This window comes from Desmodus rotundus, chromosome 2, assembly GCF_022682495.2.
Source record: "Desmodus rotundus isolate HL8 chromosome 2, HLdesRot8A.1, whole genome shotgun sequence".
Taxonomy (NCBI): Eukaryota; Metazoa; Chordata; class Mammalia; order Chiroptera; family Phyllostomidae; genus Desmodus; species Desmodus rotundus.
In genome coordinates, this window is record NC_071388.1 from 207,958,941 (window position 1) to 207,974,319 (window position 15,379).

Here is a 15,379-nt window from a genome sequence, read left to right on the forward strand (position 1 = left end):
CCCCACCTGGCAGGGCTGGAGGCCCGCGGTGGAGCCCGAGGACCTCGGGCCGGCCAGGGTCCAGTCCTCCCCCACTTGCTGCCTGTGGCGCGGGGCCTGCAGCCTGCCCCCCGGGTGGGTGTGGGAGGGGGACCCTCGGCCAGTCGGGAGGCACAGCGGCAGCCGAGCCCTCACTGACAGAAACCGGGTCGGGGACCCAGGCTGCCCCTGCAGTGGGACCAGGGTGTTCTCGGCGGCTCGTCACTCTCCTCACTCGCAAGAATTTCAAAACGGGGACAAGCCAAGCCTCAGGAGACATGACTGTCTGGTGTCTCCCGAGCTGCCTCCCGAAGAGACGCCAGGCTCCCAGTGTGTGCTGTCTGCAGACTCCCTTCTCCTTTTGAGGACCATCCCGGCCATTGTGGGGCACCTCTGGGGTGTCGGCTCCCCTGGGGACTGAGAAAAAACCCCCTCCCTTTGGGGACAGTCCCCAACACAACGACACTCGTGCGGAACAAAGCAGACCTCTCAGACCACTTGCCATAATCACGATACCCAAACCGGTTGAAGTTAAAAATAACAAACAGACCCATTTCCTTAGAACTTAGATCGCATTCTGGGTGAGGTATAAGAAAAATAAATTCAGCGATGTTTCTGGAGCGAAGGACACATGCCAAGGAGGCCGTGTGCGTGGACCGCAGGAGCAATGGACGTCAGGCCCCTGGGCCAGGGCTCCGACGCGCCCCGGCACGGTGTCAGAGGCCTCACCATTGCTCGTAATTTCCCCCGGAATTACGCAGCCCACCACCAACATACACGAAAACAAAGCGTCTCGGTAGTCGCTGAAATACCTTTGGGAAAATTGAACCTATTTCTGGCATTAAAATTCCTTTCTGGTTTCTAAGTCTGCAAACATGTCAGTAAAGGCTCTCCGCCACCTTCCTAGGCAGCATCTCTTCCCCAGTCATTCGCTCGGAAGTCGCGAGCGTCACCAACAAACTCTGTCGTAACCGTGACCTGGCCTTTTTCAGTGATTCTGTAAAACAGGAACAAGCCGTCAAGGGAGGACTATACAAAGCAAAAAGGTAAAAACAGGATTATTCGGAGATGATGATACAATTGTTTCCAAAAACCTTGTCCCCACCTCATCACCAAAAACAAAAAAAATTCACTCAAAACCATTGAAACTAATGAAACCACTTAGAAAGGAGGCCAATCACCAAGTCAAGATAGTTTCTTAAAAGACCCTCATACATGCTGGAAGTGACAACTGGATCACATAATGACACGTAAAGATGACAGTCACAAAAACAGAAATATGTGAGCCCCACCCCGGCCACGTCCCTTTCTCGGAGCCCACCCGCGATGCCCGGGGACGGCCCCGTCTCCCTTGCAGAACTGCGGCGATGCTGAAATCCCCCCTGTCCTCACCCACAGTTAAAGAGCCACCAGACTCCCCCTCCAGAGCGTCATGGAGAAGCCGGCCTGGGACCCCTGATCCCTCTGTCCGGCTCCCTCCCAGGGACCCTGGCCATGGTCAGCGACCGGCCCAGGGGATGCGGGTGGTGCTGTCTCACACGCTGGTGCAGAGCAGGTTTCCCAGGGGACGCCTCAGTGCCCTGGGGTAAGGTGATGACACATATCTCCGGGACCACCGAGACTACACAGGTTCCCTGGTGCCCCCAGCCCGAGGCCGGGCCCATGGTGAGCGGGCCGCTGGGCCAGCTGAGCGCTGTCAGCCCATCAGCTGACGTGCCTGTGCAGTGTTCCATTTAAACGCTGCTGGTGGAAATGCTGCCCGCTGAACACGAGGGCACCTCCTGGCCCGTAGGGCGAGTCACCCAGTGACGGAAAGAACAGGGCACGACTCTCAGTATAATTATGAATCCAGTGAGCGGCGGGCACCGTGGTCAGGACGGTGGGCTCTGCGGTCCTCGCCTCTTTCCCGTGAGCCCCGGCTGAGTGTGGTCCTGTCAGCTCATGCGGGGCAGGGTGGAGAGCAGTTAGCGTCCCTCTGCCCATTCATTCCCTCCCTCACTCCCTCACGCCCGCAGCCGGCCAGGCCCAGGGACCAGCAGGAAAGTCCCTGGCGGCAGCCACCTGGCCGGGTCTCTGAGCTGGGCTGGGCTGGACTCCACCCCGGTGGCGGGCTCTCGCCTCTCAGCTCAGTGCCTCCAGCAACCAAGCATGGGGCATCGCCTGTGCCCACTGTCCTGTGCCTTCTCTACGGGTGCTCTGCGTCTGTCAAGGCTGAGGGCACTGTCTGGGGGCCTCTTAGCACCCGGGGGGAGCACTGGGCACTACTGGGGTGGAGTGGGGGTGGGGGGCGCCCCGCCCACTATCAGCCTGGACTTTCTGTGCATGGGAGCCACGGGCCTCACAGCAAGTCCGTGAGCAAGGGAGTGGCCCCGCCTCTCTCTCTCTCTCTCCCTCTGTCTGTCTGTCTCTGTCTGTCTGTCTGTCTGTCTCTCTCTCTCTCTCTCTCACACACACACACACACACACACACACAGAGTCTTGCTCAGCAGGCACACAACCAGTCAGGATTTAAGTCCAGGCCTGGCCCCGAGTCCCAGCTCACACACCAACCCTCAAGTCTTCCCTCCCCCCGACCCAGCTGCCCAGGTCCCCCAAGCCCATGGGCACCATCCAAGAGCAGGACCTGGGCCTCGCCCCAGCCCTGCCGGCCCCCTCCCGCCCGGGCAGTAACCAAGGTGGCAGCTGGAGACCCATCGGGCCGCCTCCACTCTGAGCAGCAATGCAGACGCTGAGTGTGTGTCCCTCCCTGGGCCAGGGTGCCGGCCTTGCCGGGTGTGTGCGGGTTCCGTCGGGCCACGCTGACTCACACTATTGTCCTCTTAGAGCCGCTCAGCCCAGGCGCCGAGACAGCCGCACCTCGGCCCGCTCTCCCTGCCCGGCCCCCGGCCCGGAGCCGAAGGTCTGTGGAAACACTTAGACTCATGAGGAAAACTCCTCGAAAGGAGCAAATTAGTTTGTAAGCCACACGTCCACTTCGTCCCACAGCGAGGGGGCCAACCGGGGGGGGGGGGTGCTTGGCGTCCTGTGAAGGGATAAGTCAATTTCAGGGGTTCCCTGCAGCCAAAGCCTCTTTCACAAAACAGATGGACCCTTTCTGAGGATCCCTTCAGGGACCTAGGGGGCCGTCCTGGCCGCTCAGAGTCAGGCAGCGGTGATGGCCGCCGAGGGACAGGTAGATTCAGTGCAGGTGTGCGCCCAGGATGGGCAGGACTCGGGTTGGAGCCAGGCGTCGGGGTGACACAGGTCTGAGTCCTGCTGGGCCTCACGGTCGCCAGCCCAGTGCCCCGGGGTGGCTCGGCCAGCGGGGCCCCGTGAGGCCCGTGCATTCTGCGCTCTCCCCCCGTGCTGCCGAGGGCCTCGGAGGCCAGCGCGGCGAGCAGGAGGGTCCTGCTCTGTCGTGAGGACCACAGGGCCGCAGACCATGTCCTCCAAGGTCACCCTGGGGAAGCCTGGCGCCTTCACCACGTTGCTCCTTCTGAAATTCTCTGCCGATCTAAGAGCCGCTGGTGCTCCGCTCCGCAGCTGCTGGTCTCCGGGGACAGGCCTGGTGTCCCGACATCACCTGGGAAAAGTAAGGACAGAGAAACAGCGAGGAGAGAAGGGGCAGAGGTGGCTGGCCCATCTTCACCCCTCATGGGCCTTTCATTCCAACAGAAGAAGGAGCGGGATTTTGAAGACAGATCGGGGGAAGCTTCCAGCATTCTCTGGAAGGCTGGCCAGGGAGGAAGCCTGTGCCCACTGAGGGCGTGGGAAGGAGATGCTGCCCAGCTCCTGGGCGTCCGAGAGGCCGGCGTGGATGTGGTGGCTCGACGTCTGTGGGGAAGGAGGCAGCTTTTGGAAATGAAAAGCCACAAGGGTTACTTTTGCTCATTTCCCAGCTGTGAGATGCCCGTGACCGTGACCTTTCTCTGCTTTTCAAGACTTCAGGAACCAATGGCCAGGGTCTGGTTTCAGTCCATCGTTTGGAGGCATTAAATGCAGGCGGCCCTCCCTGGGTTTGGCCTGACTCCCAGCCTCCTTGTTCCCCTCCGAGCCCTGCCACGACCCAGGTCCCTCCCCAAGGGTGCTGATCATCTTCAGGGGAAACACCAGCTCTTGGAAGAGACTTGCCAGACGCCGGCGGTGCCCCTGATGAAACGTGTGAGCGAGCGCTCCAATCTCGAGATTCTAAAAACTCACAAAGACCCTGAGCCAGGTCCCTGCTTCTGCTTGACAGGAACGAGATCCATTTTGAGGATGAGATGTGACCCGGATCACTTGGCCAGCTGGTGGCAAAGGAGACAGCGAGCTTAGCCTTGGCGAACAGCGTTATGCCCCCGGGCACGTCCTCAAAGAGGAGTCCTGAGACTCCTCCCAGTGTGGGGTGCCTCCCCTCCCCCCCCGGCCACGCTATCGGCATCTGCAGGAAACCCCGGGCAGTGGCGTGACGAGTGAACGCACATGCACACGCTACCAGGAGGGCTGGGCAGGGGGCGCAAGCAGCACCCTGGTCCCTGCATGGGTGCTGGGAGGAGACAGACTTCAGCAGACCCAGAGCCCGGCCTCTGTCACAGGCGAGGGCTGCGATGGAGGGCCTTAGGGTCAAGCAGCCTCCGCCCCCGTGCCAGCAGCGCTGGGCCCCCGAGGGCCCCACCGGGGTCTGTGTTACTGAGTTCAGGTGAGGGGGGAAGACGGAAAGCTGGCCCCTTTGGGTGTCTGGCATACATCTGTCTGAGGGAGGAACACCAGCTGAGCAGGGTCCTCTTCGACTCTGCCTCTGGGGCTGCTTGGTGTCCTTCACGCCTGCTGCGTCAGCCCACGGTCCAGCAGGAGACGTCGAGATCTGGGCGCTGTCCCTCCCCTGGGTCCTGTGGGCTGGTGCCAGCGGTGCCGGTGGGGCTCTGTGGGATGGCATTGAGGGTGAGAGTCACCACTGAGATCCCCGAGAGCCCTGCAAACCGAATCGTAAGTGCTCTGCCCAGCCCTGGGAGGTGACGGGCATGTGACCGGAACACTTCAGGGTCATTTCCAAAAGGCAGCCAGGGTGTTTCCACACTTAAGAGTATGCTTGTGATCTTGGCTTGCAATCACAGTGCTAATGACGTCCCCCCTAAGACATAAAAACGTGCAGTGAACTTGATTCTTAAGGCCAGCCAAGCGCTGCCCTGTTTACTGCCTGCCGGGACCCTGCTCGGGGTCTGCGTCCCCAGCTGCTGCCCCCCTGCAGATGGTCAAGGTCACAGCTTGACTTCGTGTTAATTGTGTCTTCAACTCAATGAAAACGCCTGGGACCCCAGCTCGACTGTGTCGGGAGAAGGTGGTCCCTCCACATAGCTGCCGCCCCGACACGCTGTCGTTCGTGGCTCTCCCGGCCCCCAGGGTCTGGGGCGGAAGTCAAATTCTGTCTCAGAAGAGGCCGTAGGGTCGCCAGCGCTGTAAAGATATGCCCAGTGTAGGTGGGTGTCCCCTGCCAGCCCTTGTAACTGGGAATGCGTGCTTCCGGAGGGTCTCGGAGCCTGGATGTGGGAGTGGGGGGCAGCCCAGGCCACCAGCTCAGTGTGCCCCACCTTCCGTCCACAGGTGACTCTGGGTGATGCAGGTTGGAGGGGAGGCAGGGGTGTGGCCTCGGAGGCGCTTGTTCCATCAGCGAGACACTTGTTCTGAGCCCAGATTCCCAGCAGCTAGAGAAGCTTCTTCGTGGGGAGCTTTCAGGTGGTCCTGCCACGGCTGTGTCCCCTAAACGGTGCTGCCAGCCTGAGTCCTCAGTGGCTGTGTGGGGCAGAGTCCCAGCTGACGTGAACCTGCCTCGTGCTGGCTGAGGCGTGGGTCAGGCCCCACGGCTCCCTCGCAGGTCCTGCCGGGGCCTCGGACAGGCGTGCCGTGCTCTGTTGAGGGGAACTGTCTACAGTGAGTCATTTCAGATCCATTTTTAAGGAGCTTGGCTTCGAAAGCCCTTCGCACTACAGTTCTTCATAAATCATGAAGCTTTTTCAGGGCGTGACCGTGGCTTCCTCGGCCCATCTGCCCAGTGAGTCACTGACCAGCAGGTTTCCTCAAGTGACTCAGGACATGGTGAGACACTGGTCCCTTCGCACTCCCCTCGAGCATCATTCTGGACTCTGAGCTCGGGCTCCGGGTGTGCTGGCTTATTTTCGGAGTCCCACCTCCGTGTCGGGGTTTGCTAAAGCTTTCTTCTCTCTGCTGAAGTTGCTCCTCTGTATTTGCTTACAAGGTGGTGTTTTATTTTAAAGTGCATTTCAAGCTGAATCCTTTAAGATGACACAGGACGTCTGTACGACATCTATGTATTGACGGAGCTTGATCAAAGGGAGCCGGGGAGGGAAGGCAGGTTACTGTGTGTTTCTAGGACTGAACGGCGATGCCGAGCCCCGTGGTACGGGCTCCACTCTCTGTATTCACAGGTCTGTCTTGGCCAAAGAAATTACTGTAGGAAGTTGAGCTGGAGCTCAGATGGTAATTAAATGCGTTAAAAATGGGCAGAAAAGGGAAGGAGGATTCCCATTTAAGGAGCAGTAGCCCTTGATTTATCGGAAAAACCACAGCAAATACTTGCAGACTTCACTCCTCAGCTTTGACGGTACGTCCAAGGTCGTGTTCCGAGTCTCCGGGTCTTCGCGCTGCAGTCCTTCCAGTGAGGCCGTAGTCTCTGGCTTCCAAGCTCCGGAATATTGCTGCAGTCCATTAAAAATGCCCGGAGCACTTGGGAAAATACGCGCGGAAGCATGCCGCGTGTGATCTGCGATTCCCACGAGAAGGGCCAGCTCCACGGAAACGGAGAAGCCAGAATATCCTCCGAGACGTGGGTTCTCCTAAGAAGAGGGATCCCGGCGCCCACCCTGTGCATGCCCACCCTGCACGCTCCTTCTCCATCTGCTTCCGGTCCTTGGCCGCCTGCAGCTCCTGGGGTCTCAGAGGGCTGTGGGGGGCAATGGAGAAGTCACGCCAGCAGGCGTTGCCGGTCTCGCCGAACTGTCCCTCAGTGCCCGGCGTCCACACTGGCCTCTGTGTGAGGGGCCAGGAGACGCCATGTGAGCATAAGCGCTGGACCCCAGACAGCGAGTTCAGTCCTGGCGCAAGCTCGGGACAAAGGTGACGCTTCTTAGGAAAGACTTGTGTGCGGGGCGTGGTTTGTGTGTGTAAGGTGTGTATGTATGTGCATCTACACGTGCACTCTTCACATGTAGTCTATGGCGTGTGATACACACACACTCACATACATGCACACCGTGTCTAGAATATCTGGAAATACTGAGGCACGGAAGCCACTGCCACCTGCCCTGCCGTGTCCGCCCGGCGTTCCCTGGGTCCAGAGCAGGGCTCCTCACCCGCTCTGGGCACGGCAGGCACTGAGGGTGCAACGGCTTCACTTCAGAGAAAGCTCCGTCTGTGTTTACGCCATGACGTCAGGCTACGCAAGTTACTTAACCTGCCACGTCGCGTCCCCCGGTTGCCCAGTCCCAGCGGAGCCGGCACGTGTGGCCCCGAGCAGGAGTGCGTCCTGGTCGCCCCAGGGGCCTCATTTCCAGTGGCTGCTGTGCACCCAAGAGTGTGCGCTGCAGACCACTTAGCGTGAAGTGAGCGTCTCCGGAGGGCAGGTCTTCTCTCCCCTGCCGGCCAGGTGGAACCAGCCCAGTTCATGGAAGAGTGTTGCCAAGGGAGACGGGCCCAGGCTGTGGGCTCAGGCAGTGACCACAGTCTCTGCAGGCATCACAGCGTCAGGCTGGGGTCTCCCTCGCCGTAAATGCCGGCACCTCCTGGCACGACGCCTGCCCAGCGTGGCATCCCGATTTGTCTTCAGAGGCTTCCCTCCCTCCGTCCCCCGCTGAGAGGGGTCAGGGCCAGCAAGTCCTGGCGCCGTGAGACAGACGGAGCCCCCGCTGGGACCCCAGCCCAGCAGGTGGTTCCCCACGCGGGTGTCCTTCAGAAACGTGGCCAGAGGTGTGCACCCACATGTAGCCACTTCTCAGCAGGTCACCTTCTGTAAAACCTCACAGATTTTTTTGAGGAAGCTATAATTTGTAAATGTGGGGTTTCAGTCCAGAAATAGTGAATTTTTAGAAGTCAAGCCAGAATGAACACAGTCTGCATCTCCAGTTCTGTCATGGGCAGGGCTAACGCCAGTCTCCTCCCTCACCTGTGTCTGAAGCCCCGCCCCTCATCTGGGGCCTCAGCTGTGCTTCCTGCTAAGTGAACTCAGGGGATGGGAAGCCGCCTACAGTGCACCCCCACCCCCAGCACGGGTCTCGTTCTTTCCCCCAAAGCGCCTCTTTTTAGTTCCTGGGGTCACAGCTCCTCCGTCCCCTGCCAAACCCTTCAGTGCCCTGGATGACTCTCTAGCACTGCCGTTGTCCGTCCTGCCTCCTAGGCCGAGGTAGGGGCTGCCCAGCCCGAGGGCCCGCTGGGCTCCTTCCCTTCCAGCCGCCCAGCTCCTACCCAGCTCCTCCTGCCCAGCTTTCTCTGAAAAGCAGATCGATCGGGCCAGAGCCCCTCACACTTTGCATGGCACCCACTTTCTTAGGGGGTCCCGCCCAGAAACACTGCTCCCCGTACCTCCAAACCCTCCCCTTCCTCCAACCCGCCTCTGCCCAGGGGCCCTTCACCCGGCACCCTGGGGACTAGACGTCCCTGAAGACCCAGCTCCCACCCTTGAAGCTGTGAAGAGTTTCCCCAAGCCCCTGGGACCGTAATTGTTGTCCCCTCTGTGCTTCCATTAAGTATTTTTATACCTTTGTGGTAGCACATTACATTTTGCTACAATCACTTATGCTGATGATATATAGTTATTCTTTACAGTGAAATACTTGTGGCTGTTGTGTACTTTTATTACACCGTCGTCGGAAGACATCCCATTTTTGTCATGAGAATTTGTTGTCTGCCCCCTACCCGCCGTGACTGTGACCCAGGTGAGGACGGGGACTGAGCCTGTTCCGTGTGACATGCCAGCATCCAGCACAGCCCCCGAATCGGCCACCCTTCGCTTCCTGCTCCCCTGAGCCGACGCTGCTGCCCCTGGACTGCTGTGTCTTCAGATTCCCACTGGTCAACGGTGTGAAGACATCAGGGCCGCCGGCCGTGGACACGGGGGACAGGTGTCGGGGGGAGGAGGCCTTTCTGGCCCAGGGCCAGCTGCCCTGTCTTCCGGGCTGACTGCACCGGTGACTTGGGGTAACTGGTGACTTGGGGTGAGTCACCACTGACCTCGTCCTTGACAGAATCTTGAAGGCACGTCCTGCCCCACCTGCTGAGGGGCCCTGCAGGGTGACTGCACTCCCCCGACCCACGAGGGAGCTGTATTTGGAAGCTGACGGGAGAGACATCTGGAGAAAGCATCACTCGCCGGCCGAAGTAGTTCTGGGTTTGGAGGCCCAAGCCCCAGGAGCAGGCTGCGCCCGTTAGCTGCTTACTCAGGGCCGCCAGCCTCGCTATCTCGCAACGCTTCGCCGTGCGCTGTGACTCATGGAGAAGAGATGGGAAGGCCTCCCCGGAGTGAGGCCACACAGGGTCAGCGCCGAGGCATGCCTGCGGGAACACGGGCTTCCTGCCGCAGCTCCCCCAGGACCAAGTGGCCAGCCTGGCCACCGCGGGCAGGGTCTGCAGGGTGGGTCTGCCCAGGGCAGGGATACTGGGAGGCACGAAGGAGAAGAGACCTACTGGCCACACGGAGGCCCGCCTGCCCTCTCCCCAGGCTGTTCTCAGGCTGACTTCCTCTTGGCAGACAGGCCAGTCCAGACCCAGTTCGGCTGAATCACCGAAGCCCAGCCCCTGAGTGGGGGAGATAGCAACGCCGCTTCCAAGAGGGCGTGAAGCTTGCCTCCCTGGCGGGTAGGCTCAGAGACTGTGCAAGCCAGTGGGTGTCCCAGGGGAGCAGCCCTGGCTTTGGCTTCTTAACACGGTCGTTCCAAACAGGATTCCTGTTTCTCACGCACGGCAGGAGCCGGGACCCCAGCCTGAGTCATGGAGCTCAGGGAGAGGGGCAGCCTGTCCTTGCCTGCTGTCACCCCGCCCCCCGACCCAGGCCTGCAGGCCCTGAGTGCAGGGGCCCCATGCAGGTGACATCTGCAAGCACGGGGCTGGTCGTGGAAGCAGAGAGGGTCCAGAAGGCAGGGGAGCGTCGGCAGCACCGGGCCCACAGGGGCATGGTCCCTCCGGGAGGCGCGGCCTGTGCAGGCGTGGGAGTGGCCTTCCTGAGAGCATGCCTCCGCTGGTCCTGGGAACCTGCAGGGTCCTCTCAGAGCTGGGTGGCGCCTGGGGCACTTCTCTGCAGGGTCAGAACCCGCTGGTGTACCGGGGGCTTTGTGGGCGCGACCAGGGAATCCCGCCCCCACCCCACCCCCGCCATTCCTGGGAAAGCTGGAGCCTCCTGGGGCAACGGGCCAGGCCCGCCCCACAGGGAAGCTCCTGGACCTTAACTCCGAGCCATTTTGCAGAGCGCCGTGGGCAGCACCATCTGTAGGCAGTGCCTCGGCCTCCGTGGTCCTCACTGGCCTGACACCCATGTGGCCGTGGCCTCTGTCTGACTCTCTGAAAAAGGGCGCAGGGGCCCCCAAAGAGAGACCAGAGCGTCCTGCCTCTAATTGCTACTGTTTGGTTCAGGGGCCCCCCACAGGAGAGGGACACCCCCAGGAGGGAAGGAAATAGGACAAAGTGACCAGGGCACAGCTGTGCAGGGGCCCCTGTGCGTGTGGAAGACTCACAAGTCCCGTTGCTCCTTGACCGGCGTTTCCCGGGGAGAGGGAAGCCTGCCTATTGTCCTTCCCTCCTCAACTGACCGTCAACCTGAAACTTTTCCTTTGAAAATCAAGTGATTCTTAACAGAATCTGGCCTGCGCAGGGACAGCCCCCGCCTTGCTGCTGAGCAGCTGTGCGCCCCTGTCGGGCCTTCGCCTCTGACTCAGCTCTGCCTCAGTTTCTCAGCAGGGAGGCAGTGACGCAGGCCAGGCCACTCACCCGGCTCTTTCTGCTCATCTTAGGAGAGCTGGGGGCTTTGCAGAAGGCGGGCCCTTCAGCCCAGGGCAGGGCCTGCCGTTTCTGGAGAGGCGACAGCCGAAGAGGGCGCCGCACGGTGACTGAGAGTCCAAGCCCGTGGGCGCACCGCCGGGTCCAGTTCTCTGCCACTGCGCGCTCATGGTGGCTTTGCACACAGGTGTCTCGGGGATCCCGCGGACCCTCATCTATGCCACCACTTTACCTTGAGCTGCAGGGCTCTTCCTTCAGTCCTCATTCCCCCTGGCACCCTGGGGGGCATGTTTGGCAGTGGGAAGGGTGTCTCTTGGTGGCCATCCTGGCTGAGTCAGAGCATAACTCCCATCCGGACGTGGCAGGTGAGAGGTGTGTTGTCTGATTCCGTGCACACCTACACGTGTTTCTTTTGCTCTCCCCACACACACAGTCCCTGATCTGCCCGGGTCTGATCATCAAGGGATGCTGCTCTTTTTCCACGGGGACCCTGGACATCCCAGACTGTCCATGAGCAGGTGGACAGACTGTCCATGACAGGATGAGTGGATGGGTGGATGGATGGATGGGTGGATGGATGGATATGGATGGGTGGATGGATGGGTGGATGGGTGGATATAGATGGATGGACGGATGGATGGATGGGTGGATGGGTGGATGGATGGATATGGATGGGTGGATGGGTGGATGGATGGGTGGATGGATGGGTGGATGGATGGATGGATGGGTGGATGGGTGGGTGGATGGGTGGATGGGTGGGTGGATGGATGGATGGATGGGTGGATGGGTGGGTGGATGGATGGATGGGTGGGTGGATGGGTGGGTGGATGGGTGGATGGGTGGGTGGATGGATGGATGGGTGGGTGGATGGGTGGATGGGTGGGTGGATGGGTGGGTGGATGGGTGGATGGGTGGGTGGATGGGTGGATGGGTGGGTGGATGGATGGATGGGTGGATGGATGGATGGATGGATGGATGGATGGATGGGTGGATGGGTGGGTGGGTGGATGGATGGGTGGATGGGTGGGTGGATGGGTGGATGGGTGGGTGGATGGATGGATGGATGGGTGGATGGATGGATGGATGGATGGATGGATGGGTGGATGGATGGATGGATGGGAGAGGGGAGAGAGGGAGGTTTGGGAGATGGATGGAAAGCTGGATGGCTGGTTGGTTGGGTAGATGAGCGCATGGGTGGATAGATAGAAAGAGTCATATTAAAGTTTTTCCTGTAAACACACCCCTGCCTCACTTCCTGGAGGCTTTTCAATGATGTTTCACTCCCTGTGTTAGGTCCTGGGGCTGTGGAGTCGAATAAGACCCAACAGTCTGGGGTGGGGGAGGGTAGAATAACGGCTCCAGCCCCGTCCAGCCGCCCCCACCTGGGCCTGCAGGCAGCTGCGGAGACGCACGCACACGGTCTCAGGTGGCTCTCATCTGTGGGAGGCAGCCCGGGCCCCAGATGGTTTACATCTGCGGCTGAGAACGCCGTCCATGTCGGCAGACCCCGCTGGGGTCAGGGTGACACCGAGGGGCGGGGCCCCGCAGCTCTCCGTCCAGAAGACTAATGGACCTGCCGTGGGTGTCGACCCAGCCCCAGGGAACGTGGAGCAAACCCTGGAACCCACCGCCACGGGGAGACGGCGGTCATCTCTGGCTTTTCTGGACTAGCCTGCTGTGCACTGGGAAGGGCGGGTGCAGCTCAAATATCGGAAACAGGGGTCATGCCCCTCCCACCGAGGAAGGGTTCCATTTAGCCTTCTCCAGCCCCCCATTAATTATCTAATTACAACCACACTCTCCCAGAGAGCAGCCTGACTCACTGTCCGGGGACACTTAACAAGGCTGCTCAGTCAGAACGCCCCGAACTGCAAAGACGACGGTGGGGGGGTGGTTTGCGTGCACGTGAGTTTTAGGGAACATGTGTCTGAGCCTCTTCAGATCTTTGTCTTAATTCAGCAAAGGTTCTAGAGTTCCCTGAGGAACGGGGTGTCAGTGTGGAGCTGGGGGTTCCGTGGGAGGACCTGCACCCTGCCTGCCGAGCAGCCTCGGGGCCACACGCTCACGCTGAGACAGACTCAGGCTGACACACGCACTGACGCAGACACGCACCCACACGCTCACACTGACACTTGCGCTGCTGAGGACGTCGCCCGCCACTGTTTCAAAAACCCTTCTGCGCCGTGTGCCTGCGCACATCTCGTCCCAGGACCTGGGGCGCCTCCCCGGCACCTCTCCCCCTCCCCCAGTCCCCGACTCCATCTCCCTGCCCAGGCCCCGCCCAGCTGAGGCCCCTCGGTCTAAGCACTGTGGTCCACAGCCCCCCCCCATGCACCCCTGGGGCGAGGGCATGTCCCCCTTGTATAGGGCCACCCCAGTGCCAGCGTGGCCTCCGTGCAGGGTCTCTGGGGGCCCCCATGAGTGGCCTGGCCTCCTTTGGGGTCTGACGGTGACGTGGTGACTTGTCTGTGTGTCCCCAGCTTTGGATGTGTGTACACTCACACCCCCAGGGCCACGGGAACAGGGGCTCACAGGCCAGGTTGGCAGGACCCTCGATGACCTCAGGTGTCCTGGGGACCAGGATGCCACCCTTTGGGGTTGGATGCTTGCTGGCTGGCCTGGGCCACAGCCTGTCTGGGTCCTTGCCTCCCGCCCCTCACCTGCTGGTTCACCACAGGGTCGCACAGCCGGCATCGGGGGCCCTGCAGAGCCTGCAGGCAGCACCTTTGGTGGGTGCAGGAGGCGAGCATGGAGGTGGGGGATGGTGCCCGGCCTGGGCCCCTGGTTGAGGGCAGCGTCTGGCAGCTGCCGGGGGGCCCTGACAAGAGGCCGCCTGTTCCATCTCTGCTGAGGCGGATGGGGAGGAGGCACCTGGCACGTCCAGACCGAGCCCCTCGATGAGAGGCCAGGAGGACCCAGGATGCCAAGGGGGACGGCAGAGTCTCATGTGCCCCTCCTTGTCTTCCAGACTCTGCCGTGGGGCTGAGGGGCATGAGGAACAGGGCACGTCCACGTCTGTGACTTCCGAAACCTGAACCACCTCACGGAGGCCCCTCGATCTTCTCTGCAGCCAGAGCCCTGGACGAGGGGACAGCAGCAACGATGGACAGAGACCCAGCCCGGCCGCCTCCTGCCCCAGAGACGGTCCCCACCGAGGAGGTGGCACTCGTGGTCCCTCTCACTGGTGACATGCTCATTGTCATCTTCGCCACTGTTTGGATTTTTCTTCTGGGTTTTGTTGGGGGGGAGGGGGCATTTCTTTCTGGAAAACCTCTAGGTTCAAGAACACATTTACGAGGGTTTGGATTTTGGATTTGTATTTCCCTCTAAATACCTTTTTTAATGTATATTTTTTTAATAAAACAGAGATGCTTTCCTGTACCTTCTGTTTAAACTGGACCAAGGCTCTCAGAAAAGGACCCCTCCCCTGCCCCCCCCCCCCCCCCGCATGCTTGTTCCCAGTAAGCCTGGGGTCCATTCTGCCCCTTCTGCTTCCTTCGCTTTCTCCACGATTCGCTCAGTTAACCATTTTTTATATTTTCTGTTTCAGTGTATATGTTGCTTATTTGTTTTATTTATTGAGATATTTTTAACAAGCTCAGTGACTGCAACCTGGCTGTGTATCCCGCCCCCCCCCCAACCCCCCGGGACCAATAAAGAGCAAGCAGCTCTGGGCTTCCGTCTGTTCTCTCCTCGATTCCGCAGCCCGGGAAGCGGCCTGAGAGGCGGAACAGGCACAGGAGTGACTGTTGCTTCGCTTTAAAAGGGACAAGAAAGGATGTGGGATTTTGTGCCACACATAATCCGAGAGCTTTCTAGAAACTTCCATCTCTGCTGTGTTGAGCTTGGGAAAGCGGGTGAGGTTGGCCTCAGCCCCTCCCACGCACCCACCTTCTCAGCTATTCCCCACCCCAGCTACTCCCCCACCCCAGCTACTCCCCCATCCCCGCAGCCTCACCTGCTCCTGGCCTCTTCCTGTTCCCTCAGATCAGACGAGCCCCTCCCGTGTCCCATCTCTGCCCTCCGGGGTCAGCGTTAGCTAACGCCAGGTCCACAAGAGTCCCCTACTGCCTCAGCCCGGGTGGGACTCCTGACTTCCCAGACGTGACATTTATGCCACCCTTGCCCCCTTCTCTGGATGGGTCACGGTCCAGCATGTGTCCCCACGAGGCTGTCCAGCCCCTGGCGCCTGTACACGGCTACGCAAGGCTATGGGGGGGTGCACCTGTGTGCACAGGTACGTCCGGGATGGAGCCTGGCCCGGAAACCCAGCAGGGCCACCGTCTTCCAGGGGCCAGAGGGAGCCTGTGGCTGGGGTCTGCTTCAGGTGGCAGGGGGGTGGCGCAGACATGTCTGCACAAGGGGTGGGAGTCCCACGCCCCCCTGCTGGCCTCCTGACTGTGCC

The 15,379-nt window shown here is 60.5% G+C and overlaps 1 protein-coding gene across 1 annotated transcript in view; it reads left to right on the top strand.

The window, feature by feature from the left end:
* TWIST2 (twist family bHLH transcription factor 2) overlaps positions 1–14,821 on the top strand; it is a 35,996-nt gene extending 21,175 nt beyond the window's left edge. Inside the window, exon 2 of the mRNA XM_024563706.4 lies at positions 13,943–14,821. The gene's annotated coding sequence lies outside the window, so the exon portion shown is untranslated. The remainder of the gene's footprint in view (positions 1–13,942) is intronic.
* Positions 14,822–15,379: the final 558 nt, after the last annotated feature.